The 22,569-nt window shown below is 40.3% G+C and overlaps 1 protein-coding gene across 4 annotated transcripts in view; it reads left to right on the top strand.

The window, feature by feature from the left end:
• The window catches only part of LOC127617569 (signal-induced proliferation-associated 1-like protein 2), a 164,285-nt gene that overhangs the window by 37,827 nt on the left and 103,889 nt on the right, over positions 1–22,569 (top strand). The window lies entirely within an intron of this gene.

The raw sequence follows: 22,569 nt of genomic DNA, 5'->3' as shown, positions 1-22,569 counted from the left end.
TGCCACTGGTTTTTTAAATGCTTAGTGTGGCTTGTTTGGTTTTGTGTGGTCATTTACATGATTTGGCTTCATCTGCTGCCCATCCTGTCAGAAGCAACCCCATGTCTCATCCCTGATGCCCACAAACCAGATGTTTCCAGTGGCACTCTCACAAAACACTTTGAAAGTGACTCTAATAAAAAACCCGCCAGCTGCATGACTGAGCCGAACAGTCAGATTCTCATGGAGTTTTATCGAAACCATCTCCCCGCGGGGTATATCGGGGCTTTTCAGAATAAGTTAGCCATTTTGGTTAATCAAGTTTCTGTTGTCGGAGGTTCTTTTTTAATTAGTGGAACTTTCTGCTGGGATGTGACAGATGTTTCAGAGACACCATTTCCTGTTTGTCGTTGTTTATTCACTCTGTTGGTTGCATTTGGCTGCCAGCTGTTCGACAGTGTGATATGAACCTTCACCTTCAGATGTGAATTCAGAAACACTTCATTGCATCACCACAATTCAAATCACCATTATGGCGGCTTGAGAGTTTCTGAGTTTCGTTGTGATATCGTTTTAACTGTTGGTCTATGTAAACTACCAGTCAAAACTTTGGGCGCATTTTCCTTTGGACACACTGTTGTCCACATGAACAATACACCAGATTACCGGTTCACAAGGACTCTTGTGTGGTTCACTGATGCTTACTTGAGTTAGGAAAATGGCATCCACACCAACCAAACTCTGTCAAACAGACTCCGGTCCAAAGCAAAAGTTCTAGTGTGTTATTGCTTGGAAGTCACATGAAAATAGTCTTTTGCACAACTGGCATGCCAGGTTTGATGACCAAACCCAATGATGTGTATAATGTTGTTCTTGTTTATGGAATTAAGATGAAATCAAACTCTTTGAACACATAATCCCTTCAGTTAAACATAAGTTTGACATTATTGAATAACACAGATAGTATTACTCAGATGTTGATGGTATCCCAGTATGATTGTGTTTTATCAGCATTTAAACCGGCACGCATGACCTCCCCATGCTCGTTGGTGTAAGTCACTGTTGTTGTTTTGGATATGCCTTGGATGAGTGACTGTGCATGGCTCAGTTGTGCTCCTGTGGTGCCAGCAGTCTGCTCGCTGTCTGGTGTGACTAAACAAAGCCTGCTGGAACACACCTCCCGCGCCTGCCGTTTTAAAGGAATATTCCGGGTTCAATACAAGTTAAGCTCAATCTACAGCATTCCATTGTAAGTGCTTTTTTATTTTAAAGAAAAGGAGGGAGCAGTTTAAATACATTTTGGTGATAAAAAACATTATGCCACAAATGCTGTCGATTGAGCTTAACTTGTATTGAACACGGAATGTTTCTTTAAGGTAAGGAGATCTCTTGTAGTGTTAAAGGGGTAGTTCACTCAGAAATGTGGGTCTGTGGAGCAAGTGAAGGTTAATTGGATCTCTTTGACTGCTCTCTGCTAACATCTTGAGTGAGAGAGAGAGAGAGAGAGAGAGAGAGAGCGCGAGAGCGAGAGAGCCCCCTAACTCTCACCAACTGTTGTAGGACATTGTCCCTTTAAGCAAATAAATATCACAAATTAATTTACTATGTTCAATAGGCTTGTGTTTTCGTTGTTCAAGTTGACTCTCAAAAAAATTAATAAAAGTAAACGAAATAAATAAAAGTAGCAACAGTGCAACTCTAGCGGGAATGTCAAGGGCAGTAGTGTAAAAAGACACGAAACGATTTCAGAGACTAGGAGAAGATATTCCAGAAGATAGGAATGTTGGATGTGGCGGGCACATTTCTCATAACTAGATATCGTGTAAAAGGCCACGCCCACACTAATAACTAAGGTGTTCGTTTGGTGATATTTCTCCTATTCACGCTCATCCCTGAAATTCTTGACTTAGGAGAACTCGGCTAGTCGAAGAGCGAGCATTGACGATTGTTTATAACGAATCGTAACTTATCGTTTGTTTTTCTCAACAAGCAGTGCGTAGTATAAATGCAGGCTTCTTTCACCTTATTTTAGGTGCCTTAGTTCGTTCAGAACGAAAACTTCTGTTTATAAACTTGGCTTCAGGTAGCAGCAATAGAATAAATGGTTTTATGCGGGAGATCGTATCAGAGCAACGAGCAGTTTTCCTGAAAGATTGTCCTGCCAGTTCGGTAAACTGATTCCTCATCTTTCTGGCTATTAACTCTCAACCGTCACTTCAATACTCCTCACCAAGGTTGACATGGAAAATCATAAGGAAGCTTCCGTGCAGAATGTCTTTTAGACGGGCCAGCTGCCGACTGCTGTAAGTGAATTACGCTGTTGCCTCCCTCAGTGCCAAAACTCTCTGCATCCAGAAGGTCATGGATTGAACTGTGTGTCTTTGCCTATGACAGGACAATAGCATTTCTTTTAACTTTTTTGCCATTCTTCTTCTTTCCTGGCTTGAAGCCAGTAAAGTTGAATGTCACAGTCTAGCGCACCCCTCCCCACCAGCGCTTTACATATGATAATGAGGCCGTCCCTCACAGCGGTTGGTGCTTGTGTGGCAGGGTGGGGGGCAGATGAGTAGGGCAGCTGTGAGCGTTTTAGCTAACTCAGCCCCAGTGCCTGCCACCGCTTTCTCCTCAACTTTCACCTCTTCTTTTCCTCTTGTTTTGTTGTCTTTTGTTCCTATCAGTAAAGAGAGGACTAGAAGGTTCCAACCAATTATTTTGGTTTTCCAGAATGGTGCATTTAAAGAGCTGTTCTCAACCAGTGGCTGTAGGAAACATTCAGGATTATACATCAAATGGATTTAGATGTTAGGTAGGTTTGCCTAATTTTGAATGGGCCTCAAATGGACTAAACTAGTTTGGACAAAGCTTGCTTGCTGTTTGTTGAACTTGTCAATGGACCCACTGAGGTGTCACCTTGATAATCAGCTGCTCTTCAAGATAGAAGTTCCGGTTTTATCGCGGAATTAGTCCTCCCAAGAAATGTTGGTGTTGATTTTGAAGAAAAATTAAAACGGGGCTACTTTTGCTCCATTTCTGTGCCTTTCCCAACCAGTGGCTTTAGGATTCGTGGAGGATTCTACCGGGGTCATATTTACCCCAAATTAAAAAAAAACTAAAACAATTAAATTGTATATTGCATAAAGATAGTAAAGTCTCCATTTAGGACTTTAATATATTTCAGTAAAAAAACGATGCGGTTCTACAACAATTATCCGTGAGAATTAATGGCAGTACCATTGGTGTACTACTATGGTGCATAAATACGTGGGCTGGTGGTGGTGTAGTGGTCTAAACCACATAACTGGTAAACTGGTAATCAGAAGGTCGCTGGTTCGATCCCCACAGCCACCACCATTGTGTCCTTGAGCAAGGCACTTAACTCCAGGTTGCTCCGGGGGGATTGTCCCTGTAATAAGGGCTCTGTAAGTCGCTTTGGAAAAAGCGTCTGCCAAATGCATAAATGTAAATACGTTACACTTTTTAATATATAATTTTTTTAACAATGCAGTAATGTGAATATCGTGATAATCATGATACCTTTTTTCCCTATTGCTCTAATGAGAATTGCACTGTAAAATATGCGTAACGGACATGAAAATAATGTCACAATGTAAAAAAAATCTTAATTGCCCTAAAATAGGCTAAATTCTCACTATGCAAAATATATTTTCTTATTTGTTTCTGTAGATTTTATATAGGACCAGCATATTTTCTTGACATGTTTTGTGAGAATCATCTGGACAGCCAATGGATTTTGGAGACAGCTGTCTAGTACTGTAGATTAGTCCGGTGGATCACAATGCTATCAGCTGATCTTGAACGCTCAAAACTGTATAGCTACACTCAAAATGTAGTTCCTGGAGATTCATTCAACCCATTATGCTGAATTGGATCAAGCAGTAAATGGTGAAATATGGGATATTTGTCTTTGAACATTAGTTAGTCTGTCAGAGAGGAGTTGATGTAGGGGTCAATATCTCTCTCTCTCTCTCTCTCTCTCTTTATGACTTTTTGACTTATGAGGTGAGAACATAAGGGCGTGAAATGCATTACACCGAAATTCTCACAGTTGCCTCCAGATTCACATTAACATGGCACTCTCACAGCTCTGATGGCCTCGATTCCCCTTTTTTGTTGGGTCAGTGGCTGCACTGGATATTTAAGTTGCAATGCTCACTTCGCACAATCAGGAAACAGCCATTTTGTGCTGCTGGCACTACTCCTGTTAGCATGTAGAAAGTTAGTTTCGACGCATCTTGTGTAGACAGCCTCAAGCCATTGCGGTGTGACGAGACATCACTCAGGTAGCGTTAGGGTTTGGAATCAAGTACGAGTTCCTGTTCAGAATTGGAATTGGAACTATTAATTCTAAAGGAACCAGCATCTTCAAGTATAATTGGAATCGGAAACAAAGATCCTTGTTATTCTCATCTCTACTGTCAGTGACGGGTTGTTAGTGGGTACTTGTGCAGAATAATCGCTGATGTATCGCTGATTGGGGCGGCTGTGTCTCAGGTGGTAGAGCGGGTCGGCCACTAATCACAGGATTGGTGGTTCGAATCCTGGCCCACATGACTCCACATGCCGAAGTGTCCTTGGGAAAGACACTGAACCCCAAGTTGCTCCCAATGGCAGGCTAGCACCTTGCATGGCAGCTCTGCCGCTATTGGTGTATGAGTGGGTGAATGTTTCACAGTGTAAAGCGCTTTGAAAACCGTTAAGGTTAAAAAGGCACTATATAAGTGCAGACCATTTACCATTTGATGTATGTTGCTTGGTGGTGTATTGTTGTGCCCTTCTGAGGTACATCGGTTCCCCCAACCACCCTGTTAGAGAATGGGACCACAGTGTTCATTTTCAACAGATGGTTGATTTTGAAGAGGCCCACCAAGAGTTTGAACCTCAGATGGGTCCTTTAGTGTGGCCAAGACTGGATGGGTCTGTTGAACTGTTGTACCAGCTGTACAAGATGAAATTCAAGGGTGTAAGAACCTCAAATGCATATTCTGTTGGCCAAGTCATGTTGACTTTGATATTGTGTTCTTGCTGTGGGTTCTTCTGATCAAGTTCTCATTCAGACTTATAGAGTTCTGTGTGGTAGAGAAGTATTGCTCATTTTCTTGATCTGTATTTGTTATCTAGCTCAGTCAGATCATTTCAAACTCTTACTAGATACATTTTAATTACCTAACAGCATTTTATTGACTTTTTGAGGAGCATAAGTGAACCCGTTTACATGCACAATTAGAAACTGTTTATGCTTAATGAGTGGACAATGTGTGTGGTCATGTAAACGTACTAATCTGTTTTCCTTTATCTGGGTGAGGTCATACATGGGTTAAGCTAAAACTGATTGTGCATGTAGATTTTTGACCATTATCCTGATTTCACGTTGCTTTTGTACTATCTCCTAAGCATTATGGATTGAATGGATTGAATGGAGGTTTGTTCTTGGATAGGAAGTTGGGGGATCGTAGGCTATAGATGTGCAAATGCATCTGTAGGTCAAAAGCCTCCTAATGTACCTTGTCTTGGTACCTTCCTGTAACAAAGGTTGGCACAATAGAGGTAATTTAGTCTGTTGGAAAATGCAAAGTGAATGGACCTTAACCTATTTACTGTTTATCTCCTTTATATTTTTACATTTCCTGTAGTTTTCAGGACAGTGCCACCTGTTTTGGTTGCGGTAAATAGCCTTGCTTCCTTCTCTTTTGGTTACAGTTTATTCAGTTTTTTTGTGTAAGGGGGCCGTTCACACAGAATGCATTTTTGTGTCCATCTGCACTGTTTTTATGGTTTTTCTATGTGTGAGTCTTTCACTGTTGCAAGGCGTTTTGCTGATTTTCAGGATCACATTTTCTTTTAAAGTTGTGTCAGGTTAAAAGACGTCAACTTCAACTTTTAAAAACCCGTCTTAAGACACCTGCGCTCTGTTCTATTAGTTGGACTGTGTCTTCTGTCTGAACAGCCCATATGAATGTGTAGAGCAGTGAACAATACTGGATGCTTTTCAAAGATTTTATTCTTGTATCTGGTTTACATTGTGAAATGCTGTTACAAGTGTTCTTGAAGGATTGTCATGTACACCAGGAAAAAGGGCCACGTCTTTGGGGACTGATGATTTAAAATGGGCTACTGGCCAGCAATTTCATTTGCACTGAGGATAGATGGCTCTGCTAACAGCCCATTTCTATTTTCTGTAGAAGCCAGGCATCTGGGGAATTGAGGACCGTTCCAGCTGCTCGGGGGGGCAGGGCAAACAGTTGAGATGTAGACAAAGGCTGAAGGGTCAACTTTGGCTCTAAAAAAGACCCTTTTTTTCTCTCATTACTTCTTGTCCTTGTAACACTTTCGATCAAAGGTCTTTTTTTAGGCCAGAAACTAGTCATGCAAGCGTGATTTCATGTGTTGTTGCTTTCTCAAACGTGTTAAAACTCATGCGTTGCGTTTCTCCTGTACTGACGGATCCCAGAGCTTAAGTTCTTTAATGCACGCTGCAATTTAAAAAAATATTTCACCGTACACTTCACAGCAGATGCACTGGAGGACAGATGATATATTATCAAACATGTAATGTGGTTTTTAGATGTTTATAATGATTGATTAACCTGTTGATACGCGTTTGTTCGCACTCGGGAGTGACGTCACTCTGCTTACATTTAATATATAATTTACCGTCTATAAATGTAATTAATGTTAACATGCATCTTTTCAAAGGTTTAAGGGTTCAACATTGATATCCAATCTCTGTTTCACGATAGCAATCCTCCAGAAACAGCAATTGAGTTATTTGTGCAGGAGAACAAATGAAAACATGCAATATCAAATCGGGACTTTTATTATGAAAACACGATCGCCAGATGAATCCAGTTCAACACACTTGGGTCAATCGTCCATGACAAGCGTTCATTGAAAAACATCCAATCGCACTTTTTGTCCATAAAAGTGATAAATGTGAGAATTATTGATATATTCTCCATTGTTTACATGAGATCTCGCCTTCGTCATCGTTCTTCAACAAACTGCAATCTGAGCAGCATTCATGTTGTAAAACTGTTTATGATCTGATATATTAGAGTCTCATAAACAAAACCAGCCCGTCTCCAAAGTCTATTTTTAAAAATGTGGCGTAGTTTTATTCATAATAGTCGAGCAGTGCCGTCAGATTTAGTGTCGTCTTGAGAGGCGGAGCCTAATTTTACTCTGAACACTTCCAGAGATTTTACAGATATTTAAAGCTGCAGGAACCTCATTTATTATTCGATCATCTTCAGATTTGAAACGTAACGTCTTTAGACTCGTGACTTTGAGAACATTGTATTTCTGGGTTGTCTCTGAACTTATAATATTGTATATTTAGATTATAAAAACATGTTCAGCACAAAATATTTCCATTACTATAAACTTCAGCTTCTATAAATGTAATAAATAACAACATATATTAATTGTGAAACTTGGGGAATAAAGCCCAAAGTGTCGTCTTTCAAAAGATACGACAACTGTGTCCAAACTCCAAAGGGTCCCGTAAATACAACCATTTAAGTTCAGGTCATTTTCATGGCTTGTGCTCAAAAAGGGAGCGCACATCAACAGGTTTAAAGATGCGATCACGAATGCTATTGCCAGTTATGCATGCTGCCAAATTGTTTACATTGCAATGCAGCATGGGATTCTGAGTTCTTCACAGAGCAACAGATGGTTTTAAAAACTTAGCCTGTCCACTTTCCCAGCACCGGAAGTGGTGACAATGAGTGACGAATGGAATGGGAGAACGCTCAAGTGGACTTACTAGTCTATATATTCTTAGCGCTGCTAAGGGTGTGATCTTATACAAAAACTTGCTGTTAAATTCCCAGCGGAACTCCTCACAGGCCTCAAAGCCCCCAGCTGATGGAGAGGTCAGTCTTTTACAAAGGTTATAGACTCGTAACGTCCAGACTGGCATGCTGGTGCTAATTTGAGTGTCTGCTTGTGGTGGATGCCTCCCTGTTGAGCGACTTGAGTTATGTGCCACAGATGAAAGTAAGGGTGTGTTTCAGCGGACTGTTTGAGTCCGTAAAGCTGGCCCTCCACTGCTTACTGCCATACAAACACGCTTGGTTGAGTTAGGAAGAAGAAGGGTATAGTCGGAATGGAATAATAGTGCTGTATTCTGAATATTATGCTCTATTGTGTATATACGGTGTTCAGTAATCGTAAAAATACGTGATACCGATATTTTGACTTCAATGCCGTTTTCGATACCAATTTTATGAAATCCGTTTTAACAAGGTTACAAAGATTACCTCAAAAAAAAACTTTGGTTTGATTTATTTTCAGTTTGTTGACTTTTTTTTACAGACTCAAAGACTCATCTCCTGAGCCTTCTGATCTCCTCATGCCAGGGTCGGCAGGTGCAGAGACTATAACATTAATGTAACATTATTGGCTAAACTATTAATTCAACCAACCCGAAGGATAAGTAAGGTTTAACAAGATAACTAGTTTAATGTGAGTTCAACTTGATCAGTTACTGTCAACCTTAAAGCATTTTTAGCATCGATTTAGCTAGCTATCTATAGCCATACATCCAAACAATATCTAACGTTACGTAGGTCCCAGTTTATAGGACTGTCACCGCACACATAAACGTTAATTTAACTAGTACACAAGCATGTGCCACCTAACTGTCGGAGTCCCATCAGTAGTTTTTGAGGAGGACTCGTGTGGGTATGTTGAAGGAAGCTCTGTGGCAGGAGGACGCTGAGAGGATGACTGCACCGGCTCGGTCTTAGAGTCGAAGACGGAGCAACTTTCTGCTCTTAAGTTTGTTCCGTGCACTGTCAAGTGCTTCATCAGATTTGTTGTATTGCCGGTCTTGGCAGCAATTATCTTGTCGCAAATATTGCATCGCACGTTGTTGGTATCGAGCCTGGAGAAATGTAGCCACACTTTTGATCTTTTCCACATCTTTCACATGTATGGGGTTTGGGATGCATTCACACTGCACCCTTCACACTGCACCCTCACTTGTGAGCCGCGTCTCTGGGCGTAACCGGTGTAAACTAGTGTTTTTCCTTGACGCCTAAACACAACCAATCACCGACACTTTTAGATTTTGGCACATCTAGCATGCTACATGCTTATCACTGACGTTGACTAGATTAACCCCTTAGGTATCGAAATTTGGTAAAGAACGACAAGAAATTGTTTGAAACTTGATTGTTTAGAGGCAATTTTTTGGGTCCGAACCACGGACCGAATATGCCATCAACGTAAGCACAAGCGTCTCGAGTTGTTACCACTGTATCTAGGTAACAACTCGAAGACATCACTGTTAAGTGAAGTATTAAAGTTTGTCTCTTTGGATTTACCATGAAAACTTGCCATGCACAGAACAACACTTGTGTTCATCCCCCGCGGATGATTTGAATGTGCAATGAAGTGCAGAATATTAGCGTTTGTCTGCCGTGAGCCCATGCATGCTTTGCAAGAGATGTGAAGAATGTGAGCTGCTCTTTGAAAGTGGTGTATTTGGACACAAGCAGAAATGCATTATACCATAATAATTGCGATCACGAGCCTGCAAAGACGATAATTATACGTCATCACAATCGGTTCACCTCCGCGATTTGGTATGATTGTGTTCATATTAGCAGCGAACTGCACTGAAGTTCCCATAAACCGTTCCCCAGTCCACCTTTTCAAGAGGACACGGGAGTTTGGAAAATATTGTTCACATTATCCAAACGAAACAAACTTTGACATAATTTGACCCCGGGTGCACACCAAATGTGCAAGTGTGAAAGCACCCTTAGAGCTGTTCAAATGCATTGCAATTTCAGTGTCAAAATAAAAGCTCCATGTGAAGGTGAATTCAAAAGGACAGAAATATACTCACAGAGCACTTTATTAGAAACACTATGGTCCTAATAAATATAATAATATGGTCCTATTTTTAAAGGAGTAATCCTGGGTCAATACACGCCAAGCTTAATCTTCAGCATTTATGGCATGATATTGATTACCACAATAAATAATTTCATCTCGTCACTTGTTAAATAACCTCAATCTGGGTGGCGGAGGACGAATCTCAGTGGCCTCCATGTCTGAGACCATCAATCCGCGCATCTTATCACGTGTTTTGTTGAGCGTGTTACCACGGAGACATACAACTCCACGCACAACTCGCCACGTGCCCCAATAAGAGCGAGAACCACATTATAGCAACTACGAGGAGGTTAACCCATGTGACTCTACCCTCCCTAGGAACCGGGTAAATTTGGTTGCTTAGGAGACCTGGCTGGAGTCACTCAGCACGCCCCGGATTCGAACTCGCGACTCCAGGTGTGGTATTCAGCATCTTTGCTATTCTGATCATAGCCTAAGAACCAACTTTCCCAGGATCTAATATCAAACTCTTGAGAATTAGCACAACTGTTTAATTACATCAGTTTTGTAGACATGATTTGACCACAATCCTCATTTTTGTCCTCTCAATTTTCCCATTTTCACCTCCTGTGAAGCTGTGAATTGCTCCGGTGAAGCAGTAATACAGTGTTGATGGAAATAGAGATGCCAGTGTCTGGTTATGTCTCTCGTTTGGCCTTTTTTGCACCTCGAGTGCTAAAGAATTTAATAATCACCTTCCAGAGGATTACTACCCTCACCTCGAGGTTAAAACAACTGCCATTGAAGTTTTATTTAAACCAGACAAATGGTTTCAAGTCCCTCTGAACTCTTAATATGTGCCGTAACAGAGACTTGAACTTGAGTGCAGAATAACCTGTGAACGACATGTTAGATTTGTGCGTAATATTTTGTTTTCTCAAATAACAGGCTGTTTTATTCCCTCTAATGTTTTCAGCCCATGAGAACATTCAGACATTTACTCATGTCCTCATGTTGTTCCAAATCTGTATGATTTCTTTCTTGGGTGGAACACAAAAGAGATTTTTAGTAAAATGCCTCAGATCCTCTTCTCCGAATGGGGACCAGTGGCCATCAAGCTCAAAGATTGTTAAAAATGCACCATAAAAGCATAATTTAAGTAGTCTCTTTGGCTTGTGCACAATATTCAAAGTCTTCTGAAGCCATAAAATCACTTGGGGTGAGAAACGGTTGTTATTTTGTTAAAATCTTTTGGCGGTGAGTTTTGCATGAGCACCACTCACACCACTTCTTTAGAAAATGGATAAATCTAGATTTGATTATTGGTGCCTTCTATGTAATTGCAATATTATAGATACTAATTGGGTCTTTGAATATGTTTGTGTACTGTAGGAAAAATGATCCATCTGCATTTGAGCTTAGAAATATTTGGTTTGAATATTGATATTTACCCTCTCACCTCTGACACTTTAACACTTGGTGCAAGTGTTAATGCAACACTTAGTTGTTGCACTAGGTGTTTTCATTTAGAGTTTTACTTGACACTAGCACCACCGTTGTATTTTTTTCCCCAGACTATTAGTGTAACTAAACCTGCATTTTCAAACTCTATTATGGCGTCCTGACTTTGGAGGCCTGCTGTCAGAGCTGGTTTGGATGATGAGGAGGTTTAAAATGATCCTCTCCTCTAGAGAACTACAGCGATCGGCTGTTTTTGGCCTTCACTGATTTGGGCAGGTATATCTCAGGACAGTTTTGAAACAACACGAGTTATTTTTGAGTGATCTATCCCTTGAAAACTAGTCAAACAGAATGCAACAGTAACTCTGATCTCAAGTGTCCAGAATCTGTGGCTAAAAATGGAAGGTTAACTATTTGTTTGGGAATGTAATCTTCTAAGCATAACTTGAAGGAAAGCTTCAAGCATTTAAAGTCTCATTTGTTCATACTCCAGGTGTACTTGATTGTAGGATATAAATAAGCAATTCCTTTTGGATGTCAACATGTGAGTCTAAATGTGAGTTTTAAAGTTTTCACTGTGAAAATTGTATGTCTGAGGAATCCTGGAGGCATCATTCATGTCTGTAGTGTATATTAGTGGTCGACCGATATATACCTATAAATCGGGCGATATTCAGAATTTGTGTTATTATTATCAGCATCGACTGATTAATGACCCTTTGGGCGATTTGTGTCTTGAGGGCGCTTGTTACTACAATAATAGGCCGATGTGCAAACTAATGATAATTTTGATAACCGATTAATCGAACGATTATTGGAATGATTATTCGACTCTTCTAGGACTATAGGAGATTGCTGCTCGTGCTGGATCTGCATGAGAACATGAGTGACACTTCAAAATAAAAGCGCTTCACGTGTGCTATAAGTAATGGCACTTTTCCACTGCACGTTACGGTTCGACTAGACTCTGCTCGCTTTACTTTTCCACTGGAGTTTAGTGCAGCCTCAACGTGGGTGAGATTACAGGCCAAAATTCATGTTATCTCTATTGCTAACTTTAAAACTAGCGGGTTGATGTCTAATTTCGCAAATGATGCTGGTAGTGACGATTCTTTTGGACCAATCAGTGATCTGCAGGGTTTTGATGTCACATTTAATATCGGCTTGGCTCGCTTGGGACCTCGACTGAGTACCAGGTACTATCCACAGTGGAAAACCCCCAAAAAGTGAGCAGAGTCGAGTCGAGTTGAGCTGTACCGTGCAGTGGAAAAGCTGTTTTTTTTTTTATTTTATTTTTATTTTTTTATTTTAGCAATTTTATGTTCATGTTATTTACTATATTAAATTGTGTAATATATCGGCATTGTATCGGCCTATCGGCCACCGTGCAAAATATTATTTATTTATTTATCATCTTTTTGCATTGATTTGTGGTGAAATATGACCAGGATATTTTATTGACAGGTTTTGTGAAAAGCACCAAAGTAGAGAAAGTAGCCTAATTTTTATATTTTAGAAATATTAGTCAATGTTGCCTTCAAACGATGTGTTTAAATTGACAGCACGTTTAAACCCACACAGCCTCTAATCAGGCCACCGTGTCAAACGATTATTTTAAGACCCGGCGAAACGGCTCCGCTCTGCATGAAGAGATGTGAAAACAACCCAGCCGACGACTGAAAATGAGTTCATTGCCGTAATTAGTCTCGCAACCTTCCCCCTCCTCCCCGAATCAATTTCTTTGGCCTTGGAGGTTGACCAAAGATAATGACTGCTGAGTATTTGTCGTTAAAGATGTGTGTGTGTGTGTGTGTGTGTGTGTGTGTGTGTGTGTGTGTGTGTGTGTGTGTGTGTGTGTGTGTGTGTGTGTGTGTGTGTGTGTGTGTGTGTGTGTGTGTGTGAGACAGACCACCCATCATCATTGCAGCTATATACACACACACTATCATTATGAGGACTTTCCATAGGCATAATGATTTTTATACTCTACAAACTAGAGATTCTATCCCCCAAATCTAACACTACCCCTAAATCTTACCCTCACAAAAAACTTTCTGCATTTTTACATTTTCCATAAAACATCGTTTAATATGTTTTTAAGCTATTTAAATTATGGGGACACTAGAAATATCCTCATAAACCACATTTATAGCATAATACCCTTGTAATTACCAGTTTATAACCTACAATATTGTCATTGTAAACCACACACACACACACACACACACACACAAGGGCCAGTCAGTAAATGAGCCCTGTACAGGTCAGAGGTCATGGGGGACGATATATTTTTTGCTGACCAAGAAGTTGTGCTGCAATCAGGGCACTGAAGGGCAAGACAGGACTCAATTGAGAACATTTATCATCGTCTGTGTTCAACACAAATGGAGGAGTTTGATATGCATTGAGATGCATTCTCTGTGATCCTCGCACCGGATCCTGACAAGCGTGATGCGATAGAGGTGAACTGCTACAGATAGCTGCTTCTGGAACGATCGGTTATCTGCAAAAATGATCGACGATAGTTTGCTGATATTTATTTATTACATCATCGAACGTTTATTTATATAACTATTATTGATTGGTTATTTTGACAGATGGTGTCGCTAGAGAAAAGAAGTAAAGCCTGTTTTTATACATTAGTGGATTACCAGACAACTAATTAAAAATGATGGTCTGCAGTTGATGAATTACTGCTCACACAGTGTTTATTAGCCTATATGACTGTTTACTTCATTGTGATTGTAACAGGGCTGCAATGGTACACAAAATGAACAGTTCGATACTTACCTTAGTTTTAGGGTCGCAGTTCGGTACGGATTCGGTACAGAAGCAAAACCAATGAATCTTTCTTAAACACAGTGGCTGATGCGCAATATTTATTATTGTGAAGCCTCATTTATACATGACTGCACTATGCATATTTTTTCAATGAATTTACAATAAAAAAACTTAAGGCCACGTCCACACTAATACATTTTAGTTTGAAAACGCATCTTTTTCTCTTTATTTTGGCCTTCCATCCACACTGAGACAGCGTTGTTGTCAACGAAAACTGATACATTTGAAAACGCCGTCTTCATGTTGTAGTGTGTGGACAGGGAAAATGGATATCTGAAATGATGACATATTTGTTGTCATGTGATGTTGTCATGTGATCCATTCAATCAAAACAATCAAGATGGCGGCCCGTGTTATAGCGGCGCTGTTGTGCCTGATACTCACTTTGATAGCGTTGTTAAAGATGAATGTTACTTTGTGCCACCTTCACATTGCATTCCTTCAAAGGCGAAGGGGAGTTTACTCTGAATTGGTGTCCGGCGATGGAACACAAGGACAATTGCGCTTCAGACCGTACGTGCAACAGCAATGTTACGCATGCGCTGTAATAGGATTTAAGCATTTTCATATGTTTCAGTGTGGATGAGCAACTTTTGGAAAACGCTTGAAAACGGAAATGTGGACGGAGACGAAAATGCTGTTTTCAGATGTATCCAAATGAATGTAGATGTAACCCAAGAGCCTCTTATATGCACATTGTATCCAAACATAAATGATAATAAAAGGAAAAAGGTTTGCCCTCTCCACCCTGCCCCTCACCTCCCATCGGTCCGACAAAAATCCTATAAGAACAGCTGAGGTAAGCAGAGTCACTTCAGGTGACGACAGGTCTGTCACTATTTCACATGAGCTTGATTGATGGATTCTGAACACAGCCACTTACCAATTATAAAAGGCTGTGCACACTTATTCAGTATTTTTATTTTTCTCTGAAATTTACATTTACATTTATTCATTTGGCAGATGCTTTTATCCAAAGCGACTTACAAAAGAGGAAGAACATCAGCGAATCATCTTAGGGAGACAGTGGTACAAAAAGTGCCATATTACAAAGTTTCACTATCATCAGAATAGTATACAAAACAGATTTAAGTGCAACAAGAATTGTAAATATTTTATAATTTTTTTAGTGACCGGTTAAGTGCTTTTGGAAAAGATGTGTTTTTAGCTGTTTTTTGAAGATAGAGAGTGAGTCAGCTTCCCGGATTGAGTTGGGAAGGTCATTCCACCACCGTGGTATGATGAAACTGAAAGTCCGGGAAAGTGTTTTGGTGCCTCTTTGTTTTGGTACAACAAGGCGACGTTCCTTAGCCGACCGCAGGCTTCTGGTGGGAACGTAGCTCTGCATAAATGTTTTAGGTATGCTGGAGCAGACCCAGTGACTGTTTTGTATGCCAGCATCAGGGCCTTGAATTTAGTGCGTGCATCAACCGGCAGCCAGTGGAGAGAGACGAGGAGGGGTGTAACATGTGCTCTCTTAGGTTCATTAAAGACCAGACGTGCTGCTGCATTCTGGATCATTTGGAGAGGTCTAGTAGCACATGCAGGAAGGCCTGCAATGAGAGCGTTACAGTAGTCCAGTCTAGTTATGACAAGTGACTGAACGAGCAGTTGTGTGGCATGTACAGAGAGGAAGGGTCTTATCTTCCTGATATTGTAGAGTGTAAATCTACATGATCTTGCAGTCTTTGAAATGTGGTCTTGGAAATTTAGCTCATCAATGGTTACCCCTAGATTTCTGACCGTTTTGGAAGGCGAAACTGTAGTTGGACCCAGCTGTACAGTGATGTTGTGTTCAACAGCCGGGTTTGCTGGAAAGACAAGGAGTTCGGTCTTGGCTGGGTTGAGTTGCAGGTGGTGTTCCTTCATCCAGGCCGAGATGTCTGCCAGACAGGCAGCGATTCGAGCTGTCACTGTGGTGTCGTTGGGCTGAAAAGACAAGTAGAGTTGCGTGTCATCAGCGTAGCAGTGGTAAGAGAAACCATGTGACTGGATGATGGGTCCCAGTGATGTTGTGTATATGGAGAAGTGGCCCAAGCACTGATCTCTGAGGTACCCTAGTAAGTAACTGGTGTGGCTTGGATACCTCCCCTCTCCAGGCTACCTCAAAGGACCTTTCTGAGAGATAAGAGTTGAACCAGTCAAGCACAGTTCCAGTGATGCCCAGTTTAGAGAGGGTGGAGAGAAGGATCTGATGGTTGACTGTGTCAAAGGCAGCAGAAAGTTCCAGCAGAATCAGAACGGATGCTCTGGATTCAGCTTTCGCCTGTCTCAGCGACTCGATGACCGACAGCAGGGCAGTCTCAGTGGAGTGTCCACTTTTGAAGCCTGACTGATTGTCATCCAGCAGCTTGTTCTGTGAGAGATAGGCAGAGATCTGATTGAAAACTGCCCTTTCAAGTGTTTTTGCCATGAATGGGATGAGAGAGGCTGGTCTGTAGTGTTCTATCTGTGTGGGGTTAAGTGCAGTTTTTTTTTTTTTAAATGTGTCACTTTGGTTTTTTAGTGGCATTGCATGGGTTGTAATTTTTACATTAAAGGTGCAATAAGTCTTTATTTTTTACATTACAAAAACCTGCTGTTTTAACAGGGGTGTGCAGACATTTATACCCACTGTGTGTTTTAACATAAACCCAATTAGCCAAAATAATGAATGTATGGATTACTGAACTCTACACAGTAGTGATGTCCCGATACCACTTTTTCCACTTCCGATCCGATTCCGATAACGGAAATCTCAGTATTGGATGATACCGATCCGATACCAGTGCTGTTTTATTGCATAATCAGTTTATAATATCTTTACATTATTGTGTGGAAATAATTGGGTGTACTCTTTAATATGTAAAGAAACACAAACCTTTAACTACACATTATTTCAATATAAATGTATAGCTTATTAAGAAACACTTTATTATTAACTAGCATAGCCTACTGGATACTGGCACTCCCTGAGTTCTGATTACACGCACCTGCATATCATTAGTGGCTAATCAATGACTGCATAAATACCCCGCTTTCTCACCCGTGCGCGCCACACACTCTCTCTCTCTCTCTCTCTCTCTCTCTCTCTCTCTCTCTCACTTTCACACTCTGTGCCTGTTCTCATCGATAGTAGAAAGTTCTGGAGTCTCAGAAATACTATGTCAAACATGTGGAGAATAATGAAGACCATTATTGCCTGCAAGTATCATAAAATTGTTGTAAGTTATCTCTTTCATCGTGTCTATACACTGTCTGGATATTACTTACCTGCTGTTTGCCACTCTGCTTAACTGGATTTACTCACAATGTTTACATCACTGTTTCAATCCTCTGCTCAATAAACCCTGCAGAGTTCATATCTCTGCTGTGAGTCTCTCCATGACAGCTTTAACTTTTAAACCCTCACCCTTTTTATTCACAGTTTGTAACGATCGTTACTGTGTATTCATGTTTATCACATTATAATGCAGTGTGCCCATTTAAGAGAGATGGTTACATCACTCATGACGTGTACTATGCGTGATGACATGGTTGGAGATGAGATGAGGACATTGTAGATGCTAGACGTGCTCTACCCTTTTTTCTGTATATTTTATTTTATAAGTTTTGTGACACTAAGGAAGAGTAGCTCTCATGTATGAGAAGATTGCATTGCCTGTGCACTTGTCATTAAATGTGCGTGATACAGCCTTTCAGCCTTCAAGCTCTTTCTTCCCTCGAGTTCTCTCGAGTTATCCGGTCCAAGCGTTACAAGTTTAATTAGCTTCTTTATTTATATTCTGGTTAAATGCACCTCCAGTGCCGTTCTAAGTCCATATTATAAGTGAACCGAACTGCTGAGCATCTACATCTGAGATGTTCGTTTGTAGCGCTCAAATATTGTGCACGTGTGAAGGCTATAAATAGCAGTGCGCGCGCAAACCGAAGCGCCATTCACTAACGGGCTGAAGCTGCGCGTGCATTTATATGTTTACTTATTAAACACAGCCTATTGCAATTCACAGAGCTATCGCGTGTCTTCAAGTGGCTTTGAATAAAATGCACGAGTCATATGAACCGCTTTAATGTTTTAACAGTTCTTTTAGGTCATTTTTTAAGGTTGACAGTAACGAACATGACTAACACAGAGTATCGGATTTGGGTCGGGCTCGTCAGACCGATACCCGATCCGTCTAAAAACGTCAATGTCGAAGCCGATACCGATCTAGGTATCGGATCGGGACATCCCTACTACACAGTCTTGGAAATCTTTTTCAGTGATTTGCATGTTGTTTGCTTTGATAAATCAGTGCTTCAAGACATCATTTTAAATTAGATTTGTAATCGGCATTCAGGGCAAAAATATTTTTGTATGGAATTCACCTACATCAATATTGAAACACTTTTAATCATGAATGGTCTCATCTCATTGAGACAGAACTTTACTGGAGCGGTAGTGTAGCAGTTAGCGCGCTGCTCTACGAAACTGACGACCCGAGTTCGATTCCCGCTCATGGCCAACACCAGTGACGATTATCTGAACCGGTCCCGGGCCTCCCCTAGATCGACTCATGAGTACCTGGTGCGGTGTGTAAAAACCACTGGGGAGACAAAGGCGGTCGGGCGTGGTGCTGGCCACCCACCCCCTCGTGTACCTTTCTGGCCTTCATAGGTGCTCGCTAACAGCACTTGCCCCTACAGTCTGTTAAGGCTAAATGGGGTGTGTGTGTGTGTGTGTGTGTGTGTGTGTGTGTGTGTGTGTGTGTGAGAGAGTGTGAAAAGGGTTTACGTAACCGGAGCCCCTATGTTTTGTCCTCACTCGTCCTTTCAGAAATGTCTGTCTTGCTTAATGAATTTATTTCAGGGAGCATTTATTATGTTGCTGTTTCAGTGTGAAAATAGCTAGTTGGGTTACAGAACTTGGATCAGGGATCCAAATTTCTTCACGCTAATACCGCTGTAAAGGAGTAAGCAGGAGAGTTTACAAAAAAGTATCGTAGTACTACCATAAATTGTTTAAATGGTAGCATTGACACAAGTTTGTACCATATTTTTTGGTCATGTATGATGCAAAATACAATGATCAATTATATTAGAATAAGTAATATGTGCAAAATGACTGATCTCAGTTCAGGACAATCTGGGTTGTTAGTAAAGGGTTAAATTTTGATGCAAAAACAAATGGTGCAGATCACAGCGAAGTTTGTTTTTGGGAGTAGGGCTGGACTACAAAACCGGCACGATATGCATAAAAGGACAGCGAACACTCTCGAACACTCCAGTTGCCCAGAGTTTGGGCCAGTTGCCATGTAAAATCCCGGGCCGATTTCTCTTCCCAGTCCAGCCCTGTCTGACAGCCAACATTTACAGTAAATTATTATCTCTCAGCAACAGTTTGGGATAGAAGCATAAGACATATATCACTAGAAAGCTGAGACTTTCCTTTTTACGTCAGTGCACACAACTCAAAATGTGATTCTGGGTCAACTCTACTCCAAATGTTGGAGCAAGTTGCGCTCCTTGAATGTTCCTGTAACCAAGCTGGTATTAGCAACACCAAACCCTTGGGTTCGATCCTTCGGTCCCTAAATTGCATAAACAGTGATAAACAGACTATAAGTTGCTTTCTGTAAAAGTGTCTTCCAAATGCATATATCTAAATGCTGTTTTTATCTAAAGTCTGCACCCCCCCACACCTCACCCCCAGTTCAGTGTTCTCAGTCCTATATAGAAATCAACCAGCTGTGCATTTGGGTCAAACCGTCTTTTCAGGGTTAAACTACAACTTCCAGGTCAATCAAAAACTTTGCTTTAGATACAATATAGATTGCTTACAGTATACTTTAATCACCCCTTTGCAATAATGCTAACATCAACATATCAAATGTTATGTTAATAACGGCACTAGTCTTAATATTCTATATTTAATATATTTAGCATCTCTTTGCCCCTCTTATGTTAAGTACACAGACAAAAGCATGTACATTTAAGCTAATCTTTATGTGTCCCACATTTCCCCTCCAGATGTTGTTTATCCTCTTTTAAAAGTAAATGGCTTTAAAATATAAATGTTGTGCTGTGGTTTAAAGTACACCAGATATTGAACTGAAGACAGGATGTAATATGCATCCTTACCACCTTTATAGGCCATGAAAGTAGAAATTATGATTAGTGGTTCTGTTGCAATGTCAGGTCATGTTAGAAGATTCTATATAGCACATTATTATGTCACCATTTCACAGTGCATGAATGTGGCACTCGCACAATATTCATGAAACATGAAAAAGCCATTTAGGTCATCAGGGGCACCTTCCCAACCTGCAAATGATTAGCTTCACTGCTGAGTTCAAGTGAACTTCAAATGCTGGAGAGCCCACAGTGGGAACCTTTGCATAAGATTTTATTTATGCATTATACGTATACTGAATATATACACTGTTGGCCAAAGGTTTAGAATAATGTACATATTTTGCGGTTTCGGAAGGAAATTGGTGCTTTAATTCACCAAAGTGGCATTCAACTGATCACAATGTATAGTCAGGACATTACTGATGTAAAAAACATCACCATCACTATTTGAAAAAGTAATTTCTTATCAATTCTATTCAGCAGTCATCACTCCAACAACTTATCCTTGAGTAATCTTGCTAAAATGCTAATTTGTTACTAGAAAATCACTTGTCATTATATCAAACACAGTTGAAAGATATTTGGTTCATTAAATGAAGCTTAACATTGTCTTTGTGTTTGTTTGAGTTGCCACAGTGTGCAATAGACTGGCATGTCTTAAGGTCAATATTAGGTCAAAAATGGCACAAAAGAAACTATGTTCTCTAGAAACTCATCAGTCAATCGTTGTTTTGAGGAATGAAGGCGATACAATGCTTGAAATTGCCAAAAAACTGCAGATTTCATCTAAAGGTGTAACTACAGTCTTCAAAGATAAAGCACAACTGACTCTAACAAGGACAGAAAGAGATGTGGAAGACCAGATGTGCAACTAAACAAGAGGATAAGTACATCAGAGTCTCTAGTTTGAGAAATAGACGCCTCACATGTCCTCCGCTGACAGCTTCATTGAATTCTACCTGCTAAACACCAGTTTCATGTACAACAGTAAAGAGAAGACTCAGGAGGACTTATGGGAAGAACTGCAAAGAAAAAGACACTTTTGAAACCGAAAAACAAGAAGAAAAGGTTCGAGTGGGCAAAGAAACACAGACGTTGGACAACAGATAATTGGAAAAGAGTGTTACGGATCTTAACCCCATTGAGCTTTTGTGGGATCAGCTAGACTGTAAGGTGCGTGAGAAGTGCCCGACAGGACAGACACATCTATGGCAAGTGCTACAGGAAGTGTGGGGTGAAAGGTCAAGTGCTACAGGAAGTGTGGGGTGAAAGGTCAAGTGCTACAGGAAGTGTGGGGTGAAAGGTCACCTGAGTATCTGGACAAACTGACCGCTAGAATAACAAGGATCTGCAAAGCTGTCATTGCTGCACTTGAAGGATTTTTTTATGAGAACTCTTTCAAATAGTTTAATAGTAATTGTTCATGTTATTAATGTCCTGACGATACATTGTGATCAGTTGAATGCCACTTTGGTGAATTTCTTTCCATAAGGGCAAAATCTGTACATTATTCCAAACGTTTGACCGCCAGTGTATATACAGTATATAGGGCTGTTACCACGTCTTCTGAAGGCTGTAAGTAATATTCTGAACATTGGTCAAATGACAAGTGAAGACAATGCTTGAGACAAGTAATGTTTAATAAAATAAAGACAGATCAAGGTAAATATAACTTGTGGGCTGAATATTTTTATTGCTGTCATTTCTAAGTTGTAATACAGCCAAATTATGAAAAAAGGTGGAAAATATGAATGAATTGTGTGTATTTAGGATGCATAAAATATTAGCAATGAAATTAGCCTCAGCTAGACAAAGGACTGGGCCATTTTATTTCAAAAATGTTAAAAATGTAATTTCCATCACTGTCATTTGCACCACAGAATTTCATTTAACACGATACAGAATTTAAGATGTGCTGGTAATGACACGCTGTTGGGAATTTTAAGACATTTTCAGAAAAAAAAAAAAAAAAAAACAACGTAAATTATCATGTGATACATGTACACATGCTGTTTGACATTTTTAGTAGACACAAACTTGTATGAGTGTGAAATTGTTTTAATGAGTCTACTTTCTGGAAGTCCACAGTGCTTAAAGTGCCTGGAGTTGAGGAAACGCCCTTATAAGAATAGTGGCAATATATACAAGAATATGTGCAGTTTATTAAACATCTTTATATCCTTTTGTCTCTTTTCCTGTTATAACGTGCAGCCTGTTGAAACTTTAGCTTCTGATAGTTGGCTTACTGTGTTGCTCTGAAATGTTAAGTGGACCTGAAAGACGAAAACATCTTCTGTCTCTTGAACGATGTGTGATATTTCAGATGGT

This window comes from Xyrauchen texanus, chromosome 24, assembly GCF_025860055.1.
Source record: "Xyrauchen texanus isolate HMW12.3.18 chromosome 24, RBS_HiC_50CHRs, whole genome shotgun sequence".
NCBI lineage: Eukaryota > Metazoa > Chordata > Actinopteri > Cypriniformes > Catostomidae > Xyrauchen > Xyrauchen texanus.
Note: the sequence above shows the minus strand (reverse complement) of the source record. Positions and strands in the feature narration are given on the sequence as shown.